Source organism: Amblyomma mixtum, chromosome 4, assembly GCF_055824585.1.
Source record: "Amblyomma mixtum isolate Tamu chromosome 4, ASM5582458v1, whole genome shotgun sequence".
NCBI lineage: Eukaryota > Metazoa > Arthropoda > Arachnida > Ixodida > Ixodidae > Amblyomma > Amblyomma mixtum.
This window is the reverse complement of record NC_143015.1, coordinates 62,935,456-62,950,480: the sequence shown is the minus strand read 5'-3', so window position 1 is coordinate 62,950,480 and position 15,025 is coordinate 62,935,456. Positions and strand designations below refer to the sequence as shown.

Below are 15,025 nucleotides of genomic sequence, written 5' to 3'. Positions count from 1 at the left end.
TACCATGTCTCTCCAATTAAACTTGTCATGTGCCAGGAGTGGCCACCGTATCCCCGCATACTTCTTTGCCTCCTCCGCCTATCTAACGTTCTGCCGCCCCATGCTACGCTTGCCTTCTTTTGGAATTCATCCTGTTACACAGCGGTTATCTCGCCTTTGCATTACATGCCCGGCCCAAGCCCATTTCTTCCGCCTGATTTCGACAAGGGTGTCTTTAACCTGCGTTTGTTCCCTCGCCCACTCCGCCAGCTTCATATCTCTTCCCGGTACACCTACATTTTTTTGTCCATAGCTCACTGCATTTTCTTAAAGCGGAACTCTCTTTGTTAGCCTCCACGTTTCTGCCCCGTAAGTGAGTACTGGTAAATTATAGCTGTTGCATACTTTTCTCTTGGCAGCTATTGGTAAACTGGCGTTCATTGTCACATGAAAGGTTGCCTATTTTGGAGGGAACATATCGCTTGCGCACCTATAAAATTATTTTTAATAAATCATGGCCCTCTGCGCTGCGAAGCAACGTCTAATTCTGGCCATAACCTGCAACTGCGCTCAATATTTCCGTATTGTGTACCTACGCCATATGAGAAATTTCTTTCGTGATTAAACTAGTGCTGTCGTTTCCCTGCACTACGAGTTTTCCCACAAGTGTCGACAGGACTTGAAGATACAATAATGAGGGCCGACTACCTGTCATAACTTTTTAAAAATCATTGGTGCATGGTAAAGAGGGCAAAACGCTTGTCTAGGACACGTTATTGTCGTGTTTCGGGCTGAATTCGTTAAAACTATGGATGACGTCTGGTTAAAAATTGTCTGGATGTAAGTACGTGCAGCGAAACTCTAAGAATTTCATCGACATTTTTTGCCTTCGATGTCCAAGCGGTTTTTAGAGCTGCGGAACACAGTTCGGTCGTTCTAGACATGTGTGTTGAGCTCTGCACGAAACGTCTCACTGACTAGAAGCCAGCTCGCTCAAGCAGGCGAGCAAAATGGCGGCCACTTGAGTGCAACAACTCGGCTGTCATTCTATTTTCTATACCTCGTGAGGAGCAAAGGCGCATCGCATATGAAACATTCCTTAGTTTTTCAACTTGTTAAAAAGAAAGAGGCACCGACCAAATAGGTGTAGTCAATATGACAGACGTTTCGGCTTCCACACGGAAGCCTGGTTCACTGAAAGAAAAAATTTCCAACATAGTGCTTAAGTACGCTGCACTAATCGCCGCAGGCATCTAGCGTACGCGGGCGGCAGATTACCGATGTTGCGATTCAGCGTGTGATTTGTTGTCTATATAAACAAGGACTCGAGATATTGGCGTGACGTCCAGTTTTTCTCATGGCCGATAACTACGGCCTCTTCCCAAGCGATACTGTGCTTCGCGCTTTCGGCATGGTCAGCAAGTGCGTTGGAAGCCACCTTCTTGTTTCTGACGTCATTCTTGTGATCTTTCAGCGGTCTCTCGAAGTTTCCGCTTTCCCCTATGCAGGAATCAGCGAAGTCTGAGCAGGGGATTTTATATATTACGCCGGGAAATCTTTCCTTCTTGATCTTGTCTTTTACGGCCACCACCTCATGACGAAGCTTGCACGCAGGAACGTGGACTATATGCTCATCATAAGTGCGAAAAGTGCGAGCCAATGACTCACTCACGCCTGGCACCTAAGGGATGGCAGCTCGTGCATGGCAAGGAATGCTAGCGGGCTGAGATGGCCTGGCTGTTTGGCGTATAACAGCATCCACAAAGTGGTTTGGGTAGCCACATTCGTTGAGCTCGTGGCGTACTTGGCATAGGTCAGAGGCTTTATCCTGAGGCTCCGAGCACATTCTTTCCGCACGTCGGACGAGGGTAGAAACGACGGAGCGCTTGTGGCAAGTAGGGTGGACCGAGTTAAAATGAAGATACCATAACATGTAACAAGATAGATAACATGTACTCACCCGACCAGACGAGATTTCGTCAAACCTTGGATTTCAGTTTTTCAACTTGTGGTCAACACGCTAGCTGGGTTAGAGCAAACTGTTCCTTTAGAAAACCTCTTACATGGCCGCTGCAGGCCCATCCGTAAACCTTCAGAAGGTGAGCTATGAGCATATTAGAAAAAAAAAAAACACTGGTTGTGCGCCTTGTGGCACATGCTGTCTTCGCTTTTTCATATCTTTTAAACGCACATATATAACCAGGATACTCAAGCTCACCTTCACCAAATTCTTGCACCTCAATTTCTTCTGACCGGTGTTGTGCGCGGTGACGCATACGTCCCAGACACGACCCAGATAACCCAGAAAGCGCCCAGGGCGGCCGCTCTCATGGGCTGCTCAGTGGCTGGTCCATCTGCAGGAAGAAAAACCGGGTTTACATTTGCACAACGGACAATCCCAATGAACACCAAATTCTCTTGAACGTCCCATGGACGTTCTAACCGTCCACAGGACGTCCAAGGAAGTTTCGGTGCTCACTGAGAACTGCATTTGGTGTTAACAATTTCTGCCTGCTAAAGGGAACCCATGGCAATGAAAGCTGAAGACTATTAGAAACTATGAAAGTAACTGGGCAGTCGTTTCAGGGACCAAAACCATACGTGCCGGAGTTCGTAGTTTAGGGCTAGGCACTGGGAGCGAAGGAACGAGTCCTCGCAGAGGCCTCAATAGCAGATCTGCCATAAGCAAGTCCATACGTTATGATACGACATACTCACTTCAACGATAAATTCCCTTAGGAGGTGAAAGCGCTGACAAAGAGCAAATATACCTAAACAAGACACCGGTTTCCAAAACTTCACTCGGTTTCAAGATCGAAGAAAGGCGAATTCTTTACCTGGAACCCCTGAAAAGAAAAATATCGAAGGATTGCGCAATAAATACTACAACTCTCAGTTTTACCGAAGAGCTAAAACGAAAGCTATCACAAAAAAGTGCATTATCTGTGGAAGTTTTGCGCGAAGTGCGTTTCGGAGTGGATTTCACCGGTTTGGTGTTGAGGGCTTTCCGAGGCCGAAAGCATACTGTCTATTGAGAGTTTTCTGGCGTCCATTGTGTGTTATTCCAGATCTATGGCTCCAGGTTACTGTAAGACGCTTTGAATCCGGGGCCATTTCTACCTTCTCTACTTTCTACTATCTCCTATGCTGTTCAGTTCATGCCAACCTGCCCAGATTTCTCCAACGCCTGTCAAGCTAATAGTAACGATATCTAGCTCGTTTTAAGGCTCCGTGCATTGAACAAGACGGCATGGAATTCTTCCTAGGCGTACAGTGAAGCAGTTTTTGTCCTTTATTTACCTATAACCATCCATAACTCTATCTAGAGTCTGATGTGGCAGACACGAGCTTCTGGCATTCCCGTCTATGCCTGAGTATTGTAAAGGGTGGGCACAATAAATGGAGCCCTGCGTTCATTTCTGCCACTCTTATAACATTTAGATACCAGCCACTGCTTATTACCTACTGTCGCAATTCTTGGCTCGAATAAGCTTGCACTCCACCAGTAGGAGTTTTCTATTTTGCACGAATGGGTCGCCAAAGAGCTGGAACAAATTACGCTCGTGTTTCGTTCTCTAAATTTAGGAGACGAAAAAAATTCATTGCTACACGCGAATTTGTTCTTGAATGCAACAGCACAAAAAAGGCGTTCTCTTTGCCTTTCCCCCACTCGCTCCGTGATATGCGTCTTCGAGAGCTTAAGTAGACAACAGATTGGACAGACAGTGCACGCAAATCCAGCCCCGTCAAAACACCTTAGCTCCAGATCCCCACACAAAATTAGTCAAACGCGGTACTCAAGCTAAACAAATCAACAATGCGACATGTGTTGCATCGGAATAAGGAAAGAGCTGGACGTCGGAAGGAACTCGCCGGGTCATAGTAGTGCGACAGGTGCTACAGGACTCGCTGCGGCCGGAAAGTCGGCCACTACGCGATGCAGGTATGCCACACGACCCAATGGAAATCGACCGCGGGATCAGCTCCGTGATGCTGACGCCTGCATCATTATGCAGAGTTTCAAAATGCAAGGCCCATTACGACTAACTCAAGAGTGTGCGTTAAATATAAGCAGTGCTTCCTTCCTTATCAATGCTTGTCAGGTTATCTGCGCTTTCCGATGGGAGCCATTGGGCATGCACCTATTGGGCAGGAAGGTGGAGGCTAACGATTGGTCGCTAGGGAAGAGCAACGTGTCCCGCACAGGCCCATCGCTGGCAGCAGCTTCCAATGCAGGTCAGTAGCGCATCGCTTGACGGCTTTACCACTGCGCCAGAGGAGTATGAGGACTCCCAGTGATGTATGAATACCATGAGGAGAATGACCTTCTGCATATATGCGAACTAAACCATTTGCCTTTTCGCATCTTACCCTTAATGCGGTTCTTCATTGTCCACTATATTCTTGTCTTATCTCTTCCACCTGCTCCTCTTTAGTTCAAGCCTACTAAGGATGAGCTAGAAGCTCGGGCGTGCCGCTAGCTGCGTCGTTGGGTCGCGCTGAAAGGCGGCTCAGGGCAGACTACGCAAAACGGCTCTCGCCGTGAAAATACAGGTATTGGAGGCAATCTCCTCAGACGGAAGTTTGACAAAGCGCATTTAGTTGCTTCGGTCTTACCGCTGGGGTAGTCACTGCAAGGAAAACCTTCCGTCCCTCGCGCCCTCCCCGCCCCCTTTTATGAGGTTTCGAGCAGTTTAATTGAAGCTTTTGAAGTTTGTGGCCTGATACATGTCACATTCAGCAAGGATCAATGAATTAGAAGACGGTAATCAAGAATTTATCAAACCGGCCAATCTGGATAACTCATTTACCGGATGAGCACGTTTCATTAAAGCCCCTGTTGAACATGGTTTCCCGTGAACTTCTAAAGTGCTACCCCTGTTAGACCTTGACTGTGGTTTACCGCGGGATGCGCTCCGGTTTACGAATAGAAGATGGGGAAATTCATCCATAGCCGCAATAGCCATTAATCAAGCATATGTTCTGAAGGCACCCCTGCTTTTGTTTTTCTGGTTTGACATATAGATAATAACGTCCGGCGCGGCCGCGTTTCGAAGGAGTCGGAACGGAAAAGGCGTCAGAGTGCACTGCGATGTCAATGCACGCTAAAGATCTCCAAGTGGTCGCAATTATTTCGGAGCCCCCCCGCTACCGGAAATATTTCTTCTTTAACTTCCACCTTCCTCCCTTCTCTTACGGTGCGGTTCGATTATCTAACGATGCTAGAGACAATTATTGCGGCATTTGGTGTCCTCGAAAACCATTTAAAAAAATTCCATTTTCAATGTCAGTCTCAAAAATATTTCGCACGCGCAGTTGTAAGAGTGTAAAAGAAGTAGTTGCGTTCATTCTAGAAGGATACTGAAGGCTTCAGAGAAACTTTCTACCACGATTTCAAAAAGCGTTTGCCACCATGAACATAGAAGAACAAGAAAATATACAACTCCTATAAACATTAAATGAAATGCGAACTGCACGAAATGAAAATCTTAGCAGAAAGAGCCGGAATACTTCAGCAGTTGCTCAAAATTTGATGGCGCCAATAGGTCTTAAAAGAATTGTGAACAGAGTTTGGTACAGCTGCTCACCAGCTGTTATTTTCGTTACTCTTCTCGAGATGGTTTCGGGCTTTCTTTGACAATAATGGTAGCGGTGACCGGTATTAATAAATTCCGATGCAATCTGTTACGTCCAATAGGGTGAGGCCAAAGTTCGCCGGGTGAAAAAAAAACATTTTTGAGAGTTGGTTTTGAGGAAAGAAAATGACGCAGTAACTGTCTCATATTCTGGTGGACATGCTCACCGCCTGTGTCTTGGCCACTCCCCCGTAGTGGGTATGTGCCATTCTACTTGAGGCCAACCAACCAACCAACCAGCAAACCACGCGATAAGGGAAGGGATAACGGAGGGAGTGAAAGAAAAAGGAAGAAGGAGGTGCCGTAGTGAAGGTGCGCCGAACTAGTTCGACCACCTGGAGATCTTTAACGTTCTCTGACGCCGCGCAGCCCATGGGCGCCTTATGCGTTTCGCCTCCATCGAAACGCAGCCGCCGCGGTCGGGTTCGAACCCGGGTACTTCGACTTAGTAGCCGAGCGCTCTAACCACTGACTCTGAACATTTTCATCTACCTTCCACAGACAACGAATCCCTTCTTAACCAAGTAAACCATGAGCTTTTTCATCCACCTTACACATACAACCAATACCTTCTTAACCACATAAACCATGCAGTACGCACAAAGTTTTGTGTCGACCAAGAAATACTGAGGCGTTTATTTACCTGTGAGATTGACTCTAGATCTTCTTCAGGTGCTGTCGTCAGTTGTTTCCGTGACAACGAAGAAACTGCGTCTTTTAGCCACACCTGCGGATGCGTCGGAAATTCGGAAGCTGGTTAGAAAATGCGGAGAAAGGTTCTTCCTCTGTTTCATAAGGAGCGTAACACTAAAAAAGGCGGGAACCTGGTCAGTGTTGGTCAGCGTTGTCAGTGTTGGCAGACCCAGCAATCTCCATGTGTCCTCTTACAGAAAATTTGAATTTCGGTGGAAGCGAAATTCTAGAGGCCCGAGTAATGTGCGATATCACTGCACGTTAAAGAGCCCGAGGTGGTTGACATTTCCGGAGCCCTTCACTACGACGTCCCTCATAGGCTGTGTCGCTTTGGGACGTTAAAAGCCCATAAACCATAAACCGTTTATGAGGAAAAAAATTCAGTATATGCCTAAAATCTCCGTAGACACCGGAAACACGCCATAAGGGAAGGGGCAAAGGATGAAGTTCAAGAAGAAAGGACGAAAGAGCTGCTCAGAGCTCCACATAATTATGAAAAGTCATGCAGATTTTTCCGGCGCCTTCAAGCAGTCCCTTTTGTGCATTCCGAGAAGCTGAACCTGCGAAATGACCCGGACACAATGGCGTCTCTTCCTGGAATGATGACGCGGGACCGTCTGATTCGGTGTACTGCCACGTCAGCGGAACAGATCGTGCTGAAGTGCTCACGTGCACTCCAAATCCCTCTCCCTCTCTCAGCAGTTTCGTGATCTCTCTCGTCTTAGCTTCCGTGTTTACAGCGAGAACAAAGGGAGAAATTCGCACTGGTGCAGAGCAGTGGAGAAAATTGGCTTAGGAAAAAGGAAGATCGCACGCAATAGCTGCCTCACTTTCCGGGGGGCACCTGAACCGCACCGTGACTGAGGGCAGGAAAATTTGAGAGAGAAAAGAAAGTGAAAAAAGATGCCGCAGAGCAGGACTCCGGAATAATTTCGGCCACCTGGGAATCTAACGCGCACTAGCATCAACTCAGCACATAGGCGCTTTACGTTCGTTGCTGTGAGTGGCTATTTGTTGCTAATAAAAAATTGCCGACAATTGCGTTACTTTCTAATCCGAAATTTTTGCGAAGCTCATCAGCTGACTAAGCTTTTGATAGATTGAGGCAAAGAATTCAAGCACATGTACGTACAACTACAGAGAGCAGCAATTACAGCAAGTCGGTCAGATGGCCTACTTATGGCCAGTGTCTCGAAAATACCTCTGTGCTTTAGCTGTGCGGCGGAATGTGTAGTGCGTTCATACTAGTGAGTGCCAAGTCACCGCTAAAGCCAAAGTGCCATACGGCGGCTAAGTTGTTAACTGATGGGCTCATGCTGACTGGTCTCCTCTCCCGTGGATATCCTCTCCTCTTCCTCCTCTCTATGCACGCCAACCAGAACTTTAGAAAGGGATTAAGAGTTTCATCCTGAGACGATAACCACAACGTTAGAAAGGGATTAAGTGTTTAATCCTGATCAAACGGAAACAGTTGTTTTTGCAATGTGACTTTCCCTGAAATGGGACGAATGAGTCAGTGTTCCTACGGCGGGGAAAAAAGTCCCAAAGCTCAAGAAACAGCAGCTGGCATGCAACCGCACTATCAGAAAACATTATTCATTTGGCGATACCAATATCAGGAAAACTACTTCTCAGCTAATGTTTTCAAAAATTCGAACCCTGGGAAATATATTTCCATTACACCTCATCGCAGTGAGGGACAACTAACGCGCTGAGATATTTTCAACGCAGGAGAACTCAACAGCGGAAAATTGACAATGCAAAGAAAGCATTCAAAGATTCAAAATGGGCAATAGATGCAAGTGAGTTGTTGCTGGATAGTTGGTTTGACAGAAGAGAAAGAAATAGCGAGGAGGCAAGACGATGCAGGTCTAAGACCTTCAGTTGTTAGTGCCTGTGTTTTTTACCATTGGTACTCGCGGCAAAAAACACGGAAGAAAAAATTGCCTGCTTGGCCTCAGATTTTGTTTACCTGAAAGCGCTCTCGCTTCCCTAAACGCTCGGTGCAGCACTGTAGCCGCCGCGGTGGCTGCTGACCCGAAAGACGTGGGTTCGATCCCGGCAGTGGCGGTAGAATTTCAATGGAGGCTAAATTGTAGAGGCCCTTGTACTGCGCAATGCCAGTGCTCGCAAAAGAACCCCAGGTGGTCGAAATTTCCGGAGCCCTCCAATATGGCGCCTCTCACAGCCTGAGTTGATTTGGGGCGTTAAACCACCATAAACCGTAAATCGTAACAGGTTAAGGAGAAAGCAGTTAGCCCGTTGCTAGCTCACAGTATTTCTTTCATTATTTTTTGATTTTGCCTAAAAAGCTGCTCTATTGGACCTCGGTCGGGGTGTACGGGTAGACATTTCACTTTCTGATGCATTTAAGATAGTACTCCCGGGCAAAAATCTCCTCTTAGTACTGACGGCAAGATCCATGGAGCTCGTAAATAATTCTTTCTGATGCGTCTGAACGGCAAAGTTCATAAGAAATAATAATTATAGGTAACTATTTTTTCCAAATATCGTATAAAGGGTCTGTGGGTGGTTTACATGCAGTTTTCTTTTACTAACTGCTTGTTCGAAGTATTCTTCAGATGTCGTACGGAAGAGCACTTTTTTGTCCTGGGAAGTACTGCGCTCGATTTCTCCTCAACATGCTGATGGCAGCAGTACACCGTAACGACCGACATTCGACAGCTTATGGCGACTCTATTTCTAGTGTCCTTCAGTAACACTGGTCGTACATGAGTTCACACTTGATAGCCCAAACAAACACCAAGCATTTCCTACTTTCAAAACAAGTACTTCAGTTTTTACTTTTCTGGACGAGCAACTTAATCAACGCCGCTTGTTTCATCAAGCTATTATGGCGACCGGTGAAACCCGGCTGACGTATTCTTTAAAAATGCAGTTTTCATTTCTCACGCCCAGTTATTCGCACCATCCTCAACTGCCTCTCACGTAGCTGCCTGAATGACAAACTTCAGCTTTAGTCGGGGATGTCTCCCCTTTCACTCGTACCATGCGGACTTGGATGAAGAAGTAGAGCAGCCCGCCAAGCTCAGGCAAACGAGGCGACTTGAGGCCGCAGTCTGGTGCCACATCCGAGTTGCCAGACGCACCCTGCGAAGGTGAACCATGCACTCATTTGCATAATGAAGCACAAATAACGTTACGAACACCATTCTTTCCCGTTTAAACAATGTATACGAGTTGCGTAGCGGGCACTGGCTGGTTATTTTCCCAAATATCATCAGAATACAGAGAGGTGCATCTAGCGATCCAACGAATCTATGTGTCTCTATATAATTGCGTGGTTGAAGACAAAATGCTGGAGGTGCACAAAACAAGTGCAGTGAGTTGCACATAGACAAGCGCACATAAAAAGTGCAACTCTAGAATGTGCGGACAGAATCCTAGAAAATCTAGTAAACTTTTCATTTCAGCGGCTGCCAGCGCGTCTTATGAAAATTAGCGCTTTTTTTAATGCTTGGTGCCTCCTTCAATTTTATTGAGTTGATAGGCAGGGGTTGCTTCATCCTTCACTTTTAAGTTACGTAACGCTTGATGCTGGCACCAAATTCGCGATGTGCACGAAAAGCTGAAGTTTATCCTCGGCGCGGCTGATCAGCAAAGTGTCTCAAGCGAAAGACTGAATGCGAATAAAATCTACCTGAGCCGGAATCGTTTTGCTGAACTCTCACAAATAAAACTAATGCAAAAGTGCAAGTGAACATTTCCGCTACTTATTTTGCCCTAGCATTCTATGCCTGGTTTCGTGCTAGAGTAAACTTCCGGTTTAACAGCTGTGCGTAGTACCTAGCTTTGCACCCCTCTGTTCTCATAACGCTTTCGGACTATCTGCGAAGCTTTCCGCCGAGTAGCGCCACATGTGGCACCGAGTAGCGTCACTAGTAGCGTCACCAGTTGCGTCACGAGTAGCGCCGAGTAGCTTCAGCATGTCCTACACCGGTGGCGCAACAGCTTTGGAATAGTTTTGTATAAGATATGGCCGCAGGCATTCCGCACGTGCGTGCTTTGGTTTTCATGAGGACAGATATAGTTGATGTGTGTGTCCGCATTGTGCACCTAGCGGGCCTAGGGGCGGTCATTTTATTTCCTCAGTAGTCTCACTGCCTGCTGCGCAGGCCCGAATGTACAATGCATTTCCGCTTATCATACATGCGACGCTGACAGGAAAAATGAGAATATGAGCGCTGCGGTGGTGGTAACCGCGAAACCACGGTTGAAAAGTGGTGGGTTAGTTACTAACAGCGTTATCCACTACTCGCCACGTTCATCCAGAGGGGCACGCGAGAATTTGACAAGTTTAACATTGTAATGAAAGGGCCATGTATGTAAGGACTTCCATTTTCGTAAAGTTTGGTGCTCGATTTATGCCAAAAAAACTGCGTCAGGAGCAGGACTTTCGTTTATGTAACCCCCTGCTGAAAATACACAAGTTACTTTCCTCTCTTCCCCGCAGAAATTTCTGTGGAAGCCTAGCCGAAAATATACCCAGAATATACAAATCCAACGGCCGAAGTCACGCTACAACCTTCAGTGCACTGTTTAAACGCGGCAAGCTTGTAGGACCTCACAAATATTGAAGAGGGGAAAAGCGATTTAGGCTCAAGAAATAATGCCACTGCCCTGCATCCATTGCTTGAAAAATTCGTTCAAAGGCAGCAGCCTCGTGGTAAGCAAGAAGCGTGCAGATGGAATGGGTGAGGTTCGCCAGAACTTAGCCAGAACAGCACTCACATTTCCCAAACATTAACACTAGCCACTTATTCGGAAATGCAGAAATTTGTTTGTCGATCCTCCCTGCAACCGGTGCAAGGCTGCTTACTTAAAACTACTCACCCTTTGAATGGACTGTGGAACTGGCGCGCTATCTGGGCACTCGGCTGTAGGCATCGCCTTAAAGCCATCACAATGCCTGCGACGAGACCAGCGTAACGGGTCCGGCCTGCGAAAAGACAAGGTGGAGTTTCAGGATTACAGGCACCTCTACTGCAATACTGCAGTCACACTGAATTCCCAGTTCGCATGCATTTACGCGCTTTCCAAATAAGATTGGACGCCCCTCTTATTGCTTGTTTACCTGTCGATATACGGTGTCGCTGGATCCAGGTCTGCACAGGGGGCAGTTATGACACCGTCCACAAGGCAGCAGGTTAACCACCTACCCGGCGTGGGGTTTCCGTGAGTAGAACAACATCTAGACCGACATAGCACCCAACTTACCGGCTGAGGATTCAATGCACTCCAGATTCATGTGAGCGGTCAGCATAAATCCCTCTGCTACGGATTGGTCTCTCTATGTAAACTGTGGTCTCTAGGTGGCTTAGACACAATTATTCATTCACATAACGGCTTGTTCGCAGTGTTCCCGCGATGTTGTAGGAAACAGTGCTTTTTGTATCTGGGAATACCGCACCGAATCTCTCTTGAACTTTCTGGCGGCAACACAATCCCGTAATGGGCAACACTAAACATTATATGGTGATGGGATCTCTTCTGTCCTCCGGTCGTACATAAGAGACACGACCACAGCCCCCTCCCCCCTTACCACGTTTCCCTGTCTCTCCTAATTTCAAAATACAATACTTCAGTTTTTACTATCTGGACTAGCCGCTTATTCAACGCCATTTGTTTCAACAAGCTATTGTGGCAGCCAGCCCCACCCGGGCGTCGCATTCTTTTTGAAAGCAGTGCTCACTTCTGACGAGCACTTAATCGCACCATCCTCAACTGGTTTGGTTTGGTTTGTTTATTGGGTTCAACGTCCCAAGGTAACTCAGGCTATGAGGGACGCCGTAGTGAAGGGCTCCGGAAATTTCGACCACCTGGGGTTCTTTAACGTGCACTGACATCGCATAGTGCACGGGCCAGTTTGTCATGCAGCTGCTGTCTGAACGCCAAGCTTGGACTTTAGTCAGAAACGGCCGCTCTTTCACTCACACCATGCCGACTCGAGATGCAGATATACAGGAGCACCACCAAGCTCAGGGCAGACAAGGCGACATTCATAGTACAAAGCGGCTGGATCGCCTGTGGTACCCTTCAAAGGTGAAGCATACAATCATTTGTTTGACGAAGCCCCTCACCCTAAGGATTTCTGACACTGTCCGTCGAGTAGCGTCACAATTTCTCCTCGATGAAACGCAAGCGCTGTGTAGCAGTGTACACGTCGGCTTGTCCTGCACCACTGGCTTAACAGCTTTCGAATCACGTAATATAAGATATGGCTGCGTGCAATTAGCACGCGTGTGATTTTGTCTTCATAAGGAAAGGTATAGTTCATGTGTGCGTCCGCATTTCGCACCTAGTGGGTTTGGGGACGGACATTTTCTTTTCTGAGTAGGTATGCTGACTGCCTGTTAACGTAGATCTGAACGTCCAAAGTATTTTCTCTAACCATTCATGCAGCACAGACAGAAAAAACACGAATCCGAGCGCCATGGTGGTGATAACGGCGGTTAAAAACTGCCGCGTTAGATACCAACAGCACTCTCCATTAGTCGCCACGTTCATCGAAGAGTTTTACGCCAGCAAGCTCAAGAGCATAACGAAGAAGGGTCATGCATGCAGGTGTTCCATTTTCACAGCGCTTTCCGCTTTGATTTACGGGGCAAAGCTGCGTTAAGAGAGATGATCGTTTATGTATCCCCTTCTTAAGACACGAATCTTACTTTTCCCTCTTCCCGCAGAAATGTCCGTAGAAGCCTAACCGAAAATATAACCAGAATACACCAATCTAAAGGCTGAAGTTATGCTGGAGCCTTCAGTGGATTGTACTAAACGAAGTTTGCTTGTAGCACTTCAGAAAGATGAAGAGCGGTAAAGTCGAGTCAATCTGTAAAAATAATGTCACTGCCCTCTATCTATTGCCAGAAAACTTCATTCAAAGGGAACAGCGTGGTGATAAGAAGAAGCATGAAGATGGAACAAGTGAGGGTAGCCAGAACCGAGCCAGAACGGCGCCCTCACCTTGCAGTAATATTTACACCGTTCTGAAGCAAATAAATGTGATTCTCGATGTTCCATGCAACCGATAGAAGGCTGCTGCTTACTTAAATCTACTCACCCGCTAATTGGATTGTGGAACTGGCGTGCCGTCTGGGCAGTCGCCTGTGGGGATCACCCGAAAGCCATCACAGTGCCTGCGAAAAGACCTGCCAAACGAGTACAGCCTGCGAAAAGAAAAGGTGGAGTTTGAGGATTACAGGCACCTCTACTGCAGTACTGCAGTCACACTGAATCGTAACTTCCCACGCATTCACGCGTTTTTGAAATGTCAAAGGAAACCTCCCTCATTGCTTGTTTTCCTGTGAGTATACGGTGGCGCCGGATCCAAGAGTGCAGAGATGCTCCGCCCGAAGTTATGACACTAACCACTGGACAATATGTTAACTACCCACCCGTTAGAGTTTTTATCACCAGAACAAGATATAGAGAAACACAGAGCCCAACCTATGGGCTGGGGAATTACCCCATTCTGGATTCATGTGAGCGGTCAGCATACCTCTCTCTGCTACGCACTACACTTTCTAATGCGCACTGGTCAGTGTGATGTCAGTCTGAAGCTGTGCGAACAACAATGTCAATGAGAGATAATAATCAAAGGTGACTTTCTTTTCTTAATCTTTAACCAAGTGTCTCTAGGTGGCTTAGGTGCCTTAGTTGCTAGCCTGCACTAATCACATCCACTAAGGCTTTCTGGTACGCTGCGAAGGTGTCCGCCGGGTAGCACCATAATTTCTCCACCATCCTTCGTGGGCGCTGCTTTGCAGTGAACCCGCCAGCATGCGCTATGGCGGTAGTGTAACCGCTCGCCAATAGTGCCCACGAGTCTGTGTAAGATATCGCTGCGGGAAATTCGAGCGTAAGTGCTTTTGCCTGGGTAAATAAGAAAATAGTTGAAGTGAGTCTCCGCGTTTCGGAACCAGTGGGTGAGGCGACGGCCATTTTATTTCCTCTGTATGGTGACTGCCTGCTATGCAGGCCTGAAATTCCTTTGTATTTTCGCTATATATTCAGGCGGTGTTGACAGGATACATGCGAATTTAAGCGTCGTAATGGTGATAACCGCGCAACCACGGTTGAAAAGCGGTGCGTTAGGTACCAACAGCACTAACCACTATCTATCAACTAGTCATATCCATCCACTAGGCACTATCCACTAGTCATAACGGTTTGTTCTTTAATTTATGGGGCAAAGCTGCATAAGGAGGAAGATTCGTTTTATGTATCCCCTCGCTTAAAATACGAATATTACTTTTATTTCCGTGGAACCTTAACCCAAAATATTCCCACAGTATATCAATTCAAAGGCCGAAGTTATGCTGGAACCTTCAGTGTATTGTACAGAACTCAATAAGCTTGTAGCACTTTACAAACAATGAAGAGGGGTGAAACCGAGTTACTCTGTAAAAATAATGTCACTGCCCTCTATCCATTGCACTAAAAGATCGTTCAAAGGAAACAGTGTCGCGGCATGCACGCAGACCGAAGGAGTCAGGTTCGCCAGAACTGAGCGAGAATGCTTCCTTTTCATTTCTGAAAGATATACATTAGCCACTTATTCGGAAATACAGAAATTTCATCCCCGATTCTCCCCGCAACTGATACAAGGCTGCTGCTATACTAAAAGCTACTCACCCGCTGACTGGAGTGTGGAACTGGCGCGCTGTAGGAGTATGGCTGTACCTGCCGCGGAAAAG

At 46.9% G+C, this 15,025-nt stretch overlaps 1 protein-coding gene and 1 long non-coding RNA gene across 7 annotated transcripts in view; both read right to left on the bottom strand.

Moving 5' to 3' along the window:
* Positions 1-15,025, bottom strand: part of LOC149346604 (uncharacterized) — a 51,854-nt gene that overhangs the window by 17,746 nt on the left and 19,083 nt on the right. For 5 of the 6 annotated variants that reach the window (XM_089586510.1, XM_089586511.1, XM_089586509.1 and 2 more), the window contains exon 1: positions 2,198-2,315. The exons of the other annotated variant lie outside the window; for it this stretch is intronic. The gene's annotated coding sequence lies outside the window, so the exon portion shown is untranslated. Of the gene's footprint in view, positions 1-2,197; positions 2,316-15,025 lie in introns of those variants that run through there. 6 annotated transcript variants of the gene reach the window in all.
* On the bottom strand, positions 3,499-15,018 carry LOC149346606 (uncharacterized). Its single transcript, XR_016292424.1, has 6 exons — positions 14,964-15,018; positions 13,390-13,495; positions 11,163-11,268; positions 9,318-9,419; positions 6,259-6,342; positions 3,499-3,979 (listed from the first exon to the last, which is right to left on the bottom strand). It is a non-coding gene; the product is annotated as an uncharacterized LOC149346606 (long non-coding RNA).